The sequence below is a fragment of the Mustela nivalis genome, assembly GCF_964662115.1.
Source record: "Mustela nivalis genome assembly, chromosome: 8".
NCBI lineage: Eukaryota > Metazoa > Chordata > Mammalia > Carnivora > Mustelidae > Mustela > Mustela nivalis.
This window is the reverse complement of record NC_139027.1, coordinates 57,100,854-57,107,279: the sequence shown is the minus strand read 5'-3', so window position 1 is coordinate 57,107,279 and position 6,426 is coordinate 57,100,854.

Here is a 6,426-nt window from a genome sequence, read left to right as displayed (position 1 = left end):
AGGCAGGCAGAGAGAGAGAGGGGGAAGCAGGCTCCCCGCTGAGCATAGAACCCAATGCGGGGCTCAATCCTGGGACCCTGAAATCATGACCTGAGCCTAAGGCAGAGGCTTAACCCACTGAGCCACCCAGGCACCCCTTGTCGTTTCTCCTATAGAGTTAGATATACGCTGAGCATATGACCCAGCAATCCTATTCCTATTTACGCCAAATAAGCTGTGTTCATTTAGAAACCTGTACATGAATATGTATAGCAGCTTTCTTCATAATTGCCCAAAACCACTAATAACCCAAATGTTTTCCAAGGGGTGAGTGGATCATCAAAACGCAGACATCACACAATGCAGTACTGCTCAGCAATAAAGGAATGAACTCCCGAAGCAGGCAACAACACAGATGAATCTCAGATTAATGATGTCAAGTGAAAGAAGCCAGACTCCAAAGGCAACATGCTTTAAGATTCCATTTCTGTGACATTCTGGAAAAGGCAATCTAGAGTGACTGAGAACACCTCACTAGTTCCAAGGATTCAGATAGAGGGATTATTTTTTTTTCTTTCTGGGTGATAAGAACTAAGTGATTGTGGTGATAGTTACACAATTCTATACACTTATCATACCTTGCGGAAGTCTACACCAAAAAGTGAATTTTACTATGTGAAAATTTAAGAATAAATTATTTTTAAATAATAATTAATAGTGTCGTAGAAGTCTGAAACAATTAAGCAGTGTGGGAAGGGAAAAGTGTTCTAAGGACTCTTTACACAAACAAGGCACAGAGCCTTGAGCCTCACCATTGTTAGCTGTTTAGCAAGCATCCTCTCAGATTACTTCCTACAAACACGAATGAATTTATATAGAGCACTCAGTTTCACAGAAACAGATCATACTGTATGTACAGTTCTGCAGCTGCTTTTTTGTATAAAGTTGTGAGGGTCTTAGAGCAGTAAGTCTTTTTTTAAAAGATTTTATTTATTTATTTGACAGAGATCACAAGCAGGCAAAGAGGCAGGCAGAGAGAAAGGGGGGAAAGCAGGCTCCCTGCTGAGCAGAGAGCTGAATGCATGCGGGGCTCAATCCCAGGACCCTGGGATCATGACCTGAGCCGAAGGCAGAGGCTTCAACCCACTGAGCCACCCAGGCGCCCCTTAGAGCAGTAAGTCTTAAATCCAATGTACAGTTCGGTGTAACTTAAAACCACTGTACCATTTTCTAGTTTACATAAGTTATGTTGCTATTCCTGTTCCACCAGTCTGGGGAGAAATTAGGCCAAATCAGGAAATCCTTAAGGAAAATTTAGAATTAAATACCCATCTCCCTGCTTTGTTAGATTCTCCATAGGGATGATAGTTAATGTGCCGCCGTAGGGAAGGAGGCACAAACTTCTCTCAGACTTGGGGATGGGATGGAAGTATCTTCAAAGAAGCCTGACAAGCATGGCAGGGCTGACTTTGTTTAGGGTAGGTAGAGCCAATGCCAATTTTCTAAATTGAGAAAGAAAAAAAATTTTTTTAAAGATTTTTATTTATTTATTTGATAGATAGAGATAGATCACAAATAGGCAGAGAAGCAGGCAGAGAGAGAGGGGAGGAAGCAGGCTCCCTGCTGAGCAGAGAGCCCGATGCGGGGCTCGATCCCAAGACCCTGGGATCATGACCCAGGCCAAAGGCAGAGGCTTTAACCCACTGAGCCACCCAGGCGCCCCGAGAAAGAAAATTCTTAAAAAAAAAAAAAAAATTTTTTTTTTAAATTTATTTAGGGGAGAGAGAGAGAGAGAGTGTGTGTGTATGTGCGCGCGCGCGCGCACACACACACACACACACACACGGGTGCATGCACACTGGGGGAAGGGTGGAGGGAGAGAGTCTCAAGCCTATTCTCTGCTGAGCAAGAGCCTGAGGCAGGGCTCAATGCCATGACCCCTGAGATCATGACCTGAGCCAAAACCAAGACTCAGATGCTCAACCAGCTGAGCCACACAGGCCCCCTAAGAAAGAAAATTCTTATTAACACAGCAGAATGTCTTAAATCTGTTCTTTGAGAGCTTAAGAATATGCTCCCTTTCCTTATTCAGCATCTAAATCACATTGTTGTCCTCCTTGGGAGTTGGCACTGTGGAAGGAACCAGGTGCTGTTCTGGGCTAGATGGGCTGGAATCCTAGCTCTCAACTATACCAGCTGGGTAACCTTGGGTAAGTCATATGACCTTCCTATGGTGGATTCACCAGCTTGTTGAGAAGATCAGTAGGCAAATGCCTGGTAATCAGTAGCCATTGCATAGGATCATGATTTTACTACTGTTCTGTTTGAATCCTGTCCCTTACTTCCTGTGGAGGCCATTAACCTCAGATGTAAGAAAGATTAGATTTCTGTCTTGTGGGGACTTCCGTGAGTGGCTACTAAATGGGTTTTGCCAGTAGCCTGCCCCTCCTTGCAAGGCAGCTGGGGCCCCTCTCAACTTTCCAGTTCAGCACCCACAAACAGCTGAAAGCTATGAACTCTTGGCTTGCAAGCCCTGTATTGATTTTGTTCTCAAAGCCTTTCAAGTGGCCGCTGCCTCTAATCTTCCTGTCAGGCCTGGTTACAAAATGTGGCGGCTTCCCTCCACAGCTGCCAGAAACTCATATCTTTCTGGAAAGAAAGCCCCTAGGCTTTCTGACCCTTAGGGTCAGCCTTGTGTTTGTCCTCAAACCACAAGGTCTAGAGCTCAGCATCTTCTACCAGGTTATTGAACAGCCACACAGATAAGGGCTAAGGGGTGTTGTCAAGGACTCGTGCCTCATCTCTACCTTCCTTTCTCCATCAGTTAGCAAATATTGATCTTGCCCTGCTGTATGCAAGTGGGGAACAAAACCCTACCCTACATAGTGCTCTCAGGACCTTTTATGGTCCGGTGCTGCTTGCTCATTGGCTAGGTCAGTGGGAAACCAAGGACAGACAGCCTCTGCTGAGCCCCCCACACCATTTCCTGCCAATATTTAAACCAGGTCAATTCTTCCAGCCTACCGCACCATTTAACTCTTGTGGCTGCACTGTTTGCTAGTCCTGCCAGCTAAGTAAGGGCTTGGGAGGGCAAGAGATTCTGGAAAGAAACTCAGACCTAGGGTTAGCCTTGTGTTCGTCTTGAAACCACAAGGTCTCAGAGCTCAGCTACACCCTCCCCCCAGTGCTAACCAGGTGTGTGGCCTTGAAGTCACATACCTCTCCAAGCTGGTTTCACTTGTCCTTTTTCTAGTTTTTATAGAAACAAGGCAATAGTCTCAGAAAATTTTCAAATGTGACTTTTCCAGTTTACTAAAACTTTTGCAGGGAGGAATGAGGAGAATAGCCACCAACCCAAAGTGGTAACTACTTTTTTTAACCTAGCATTTTATGGGTCCTCATTTGCAAGGGGTGCCTGGGTGGCTCAGTTAGTTGGGAATCTGCCTTCAGCTCAGGTTACAATCCCAGGGTCCTAGGATTGAGCCTCTCATCAGGCTGTCTGCTCACTGGGTAGCCTGCTTCAAACTTATTTGTGTACTTTGTGTACTTAGTGTATTATTTGAATTATTTGAAAAATAATTTAAGTAGCTATTTTGGAAGCAGATAGAGTCATAGTAAACAAAATATACTCTTGAAAAGAGATTCTATATAAAAAAGATTTTCTATACAAAACAAAAAGAATCTCAGAAAAAGTAACGCAAACATCTGGAATAATTCAGAGTTATACTATAAATTTAATTTTATAAAGGGGTCATGATCATTAAAGACTTGCAAATTAAAACAACAGCAAGATACCATGACATACCTATTAGAATGGCTAAAATCTGAAACACTGACAATACCGATTGCTGGCAAGGATTTGGAGCAACAGAAGCTCTCATTCATTGCTGGTGGGAATGCAAAATGATACAGCTACCTTGGAAGACAGTTTGAAGGTTTCTTACAAAGCTAAGAATACGCTTACCATCTGATCCAGAGATCACCTCCTTAGTATTTACCCAAATGAGTTGAAAACATACATCCACACAAAAAACCATACTGTGGCACTGGCGGCCTCTAAGGTAAAGCCCAGCTCTGTCGATCTTCACGATCCAGTAGCTGCTCGGCTCTCCAGACTCATGTGTCCCCGCTTCCTCCCTCACCCTCTCAGTTGGTTGAGCGGTCATGGAACTGTGCCGCTAAGATCTGCTGCTGCAGGGGGCAGAGTGGACTGAAGGACTTCCATCCTTCTGGAAGCTTCAGTGTGTTCACACCAAGGCCACACGTCCCTTCAGCTACTCCCAGTCAGGGGCCAAGCACAGCAGGCCTCTGGGTCAGACCCATTGCACATCTCATCTCTTCTTGGCTTCTGCTTCTCAGCACACCCAGGCTAACACACACTTGCCATATTGAATTATTTGCTGCAATGTTCTGCTCGTCTTCCACCAGCCTTTGCCATGCTGCTCCCTCCATCTGGAAGATCTTCTTTTCCCTCCCTGATCCTTTCCTTAACCAACCCTTGTCCGTCCTTCAGGATCCAGCGTGAAGGTCACTTCATTCAGAGACATTTACTGATGGCTCCCTGTGATCCAGGCATTTTCCTGGCACCAGGGATACGTAAGGGCTAAAGAATAGGCAGTCCCTGCTCTCATCAAGTTCACTTTATAGAAGGTAAATCAGGACCCTGGGAGGCTCAGTTGGTTAAGTGTCTGCCTTCGGCTCAGGTCCTGATCCCAGGCTCCTGGGATGGAGCCCCGCATCGGGGCTCCTTGCTTAGTAGGCAGCCTGCTTCTCCCTCTCCCACTCTCCCTGCTTGTGTTCCCTCTATCTCTCTGACAAATAAATGAAGGGGATGGGGTGGGTGGGAGTTACCTTAGGCAGAAAGATCAGGGAAAGCTCCTTGGAAGGAGGTGACATTTGATCAAAGTCTTGAATGATATGATGGAAGTCATGCAGATTTCTGGGGGAAGATATTTCCAGGCAAAGAGAGAACACTCCAGACCACAAGAGGGAGCCTGCTAGGGCTGGGAACCCCAACTCTGGGGAAAGTGCCCCCAATATGTCCTCCTACCATACCTCCTGTGTCCCTAGTGGAGTGCGTGTGTACTAGTTAATGTGTTATGGTTAACTTGTCTGCTTCCCCTTCAGACAGTAAGTCTGAGGACAGGGACCCTGCTTGCCAGACTCATAGGTAAGCACTGTATCCCCAAGCCTGGAGTAGGGTGGGTACTCAGTACTGATAGCAAATGCTTAATTATGGTGATAGCCATCAGTTAATTGAGAGCTTACAGTGTGCCTGGCTTTACAGTGTGCCTGGCTAAATGTCTTATGGGTCTTTTCTGACTTAACATTCCTAAGAGCGAAGTAGGTAGCATTATCATCCCCACTAAACAGAGCCACAGTGGGGCCCACCATGCTTCCTCTGCAGGCATGAGGAAACTGAGGCACAGAGAGTCCAAGTCACTTACCATGGCAATATAGCTGAAAGTGCATAGAAATGCATTGAAAGGGGTCAGGCTTTGAACCCCACCAGGCTGAGGACTTAGCTACAGTGCTCAAGAACCTGTCCTAATTCCTACACAAGGCAGGGCCTAAAAAACTTAGCAGGTGTTCAGCTCCAAGGCAGGAAGCCCCCCAGGTCAGTGTGGGGTTTTCAAGGCAGGGTTCTAGCCAGAGGCTGCCAGTAAGCCAGTAAGACAAGGTCAAGGGGATCTTTAGGAGGTCCACGCCAGCCCTTGCCTCCAAGGAGACTGAACTAGAAGACCAGAGTGATTTCGAAGCCAACTTAGTGTTCACTCTTTCCTGCTCCCTAGTCCAAGCTTAAACCTGACAGTGAGAATTGCAAAATCCATTTGATCAGAGGCCAGACAGTGCCTGCCCGGGAAAACATGTTGCTATGAAGAGAGGACGCAGTTCATGCCAGCCCTGGCGGCCCCTGCCGGAGCTCTGCATTAGAGACATCGGTGTCCCGGCCACACCCGAGAGCCTTGGCCGTGCTTGCTCACTCCTGGCCTTAGCTTCGTCCTTTTGCTTGCCGTGAGGCCCAGTGGCCCCGGGTGCTCACCCCTCCAGCCACTTTGGCTGCTTCTCTGGCACTCCTGGTGGTGTCAGCTCTAGGCCAAGGTACAGAAGGCCTCGGGAGTCATCCCAATGGGAGAGACTGTGCCCAGTGCCACGGTCTCACAGAAGCAGAAACCGAGTCCCAGAGAGATGATGTGTCTTACCCAAGATCCCAGGGCTGGTTGGGGGCAGAGCCTGAGCACGACACCATCCACCATCTATAGTTTCTTCTTCCTGCCTGACTGCTGCCTCCTCTCTGGATCTCTTCCCCAGTGATGCTCTCCAGACCTGAGAGTCAGCCTCCCTGTTTTTGATCAGGGCCCAGCACGAGTCCCACCCACTGGTACAGTCAGGCCTGACTGCAGCCAGGACCTGCCCAATGCCTCCCAGCATGCATTCCTGCCCCCT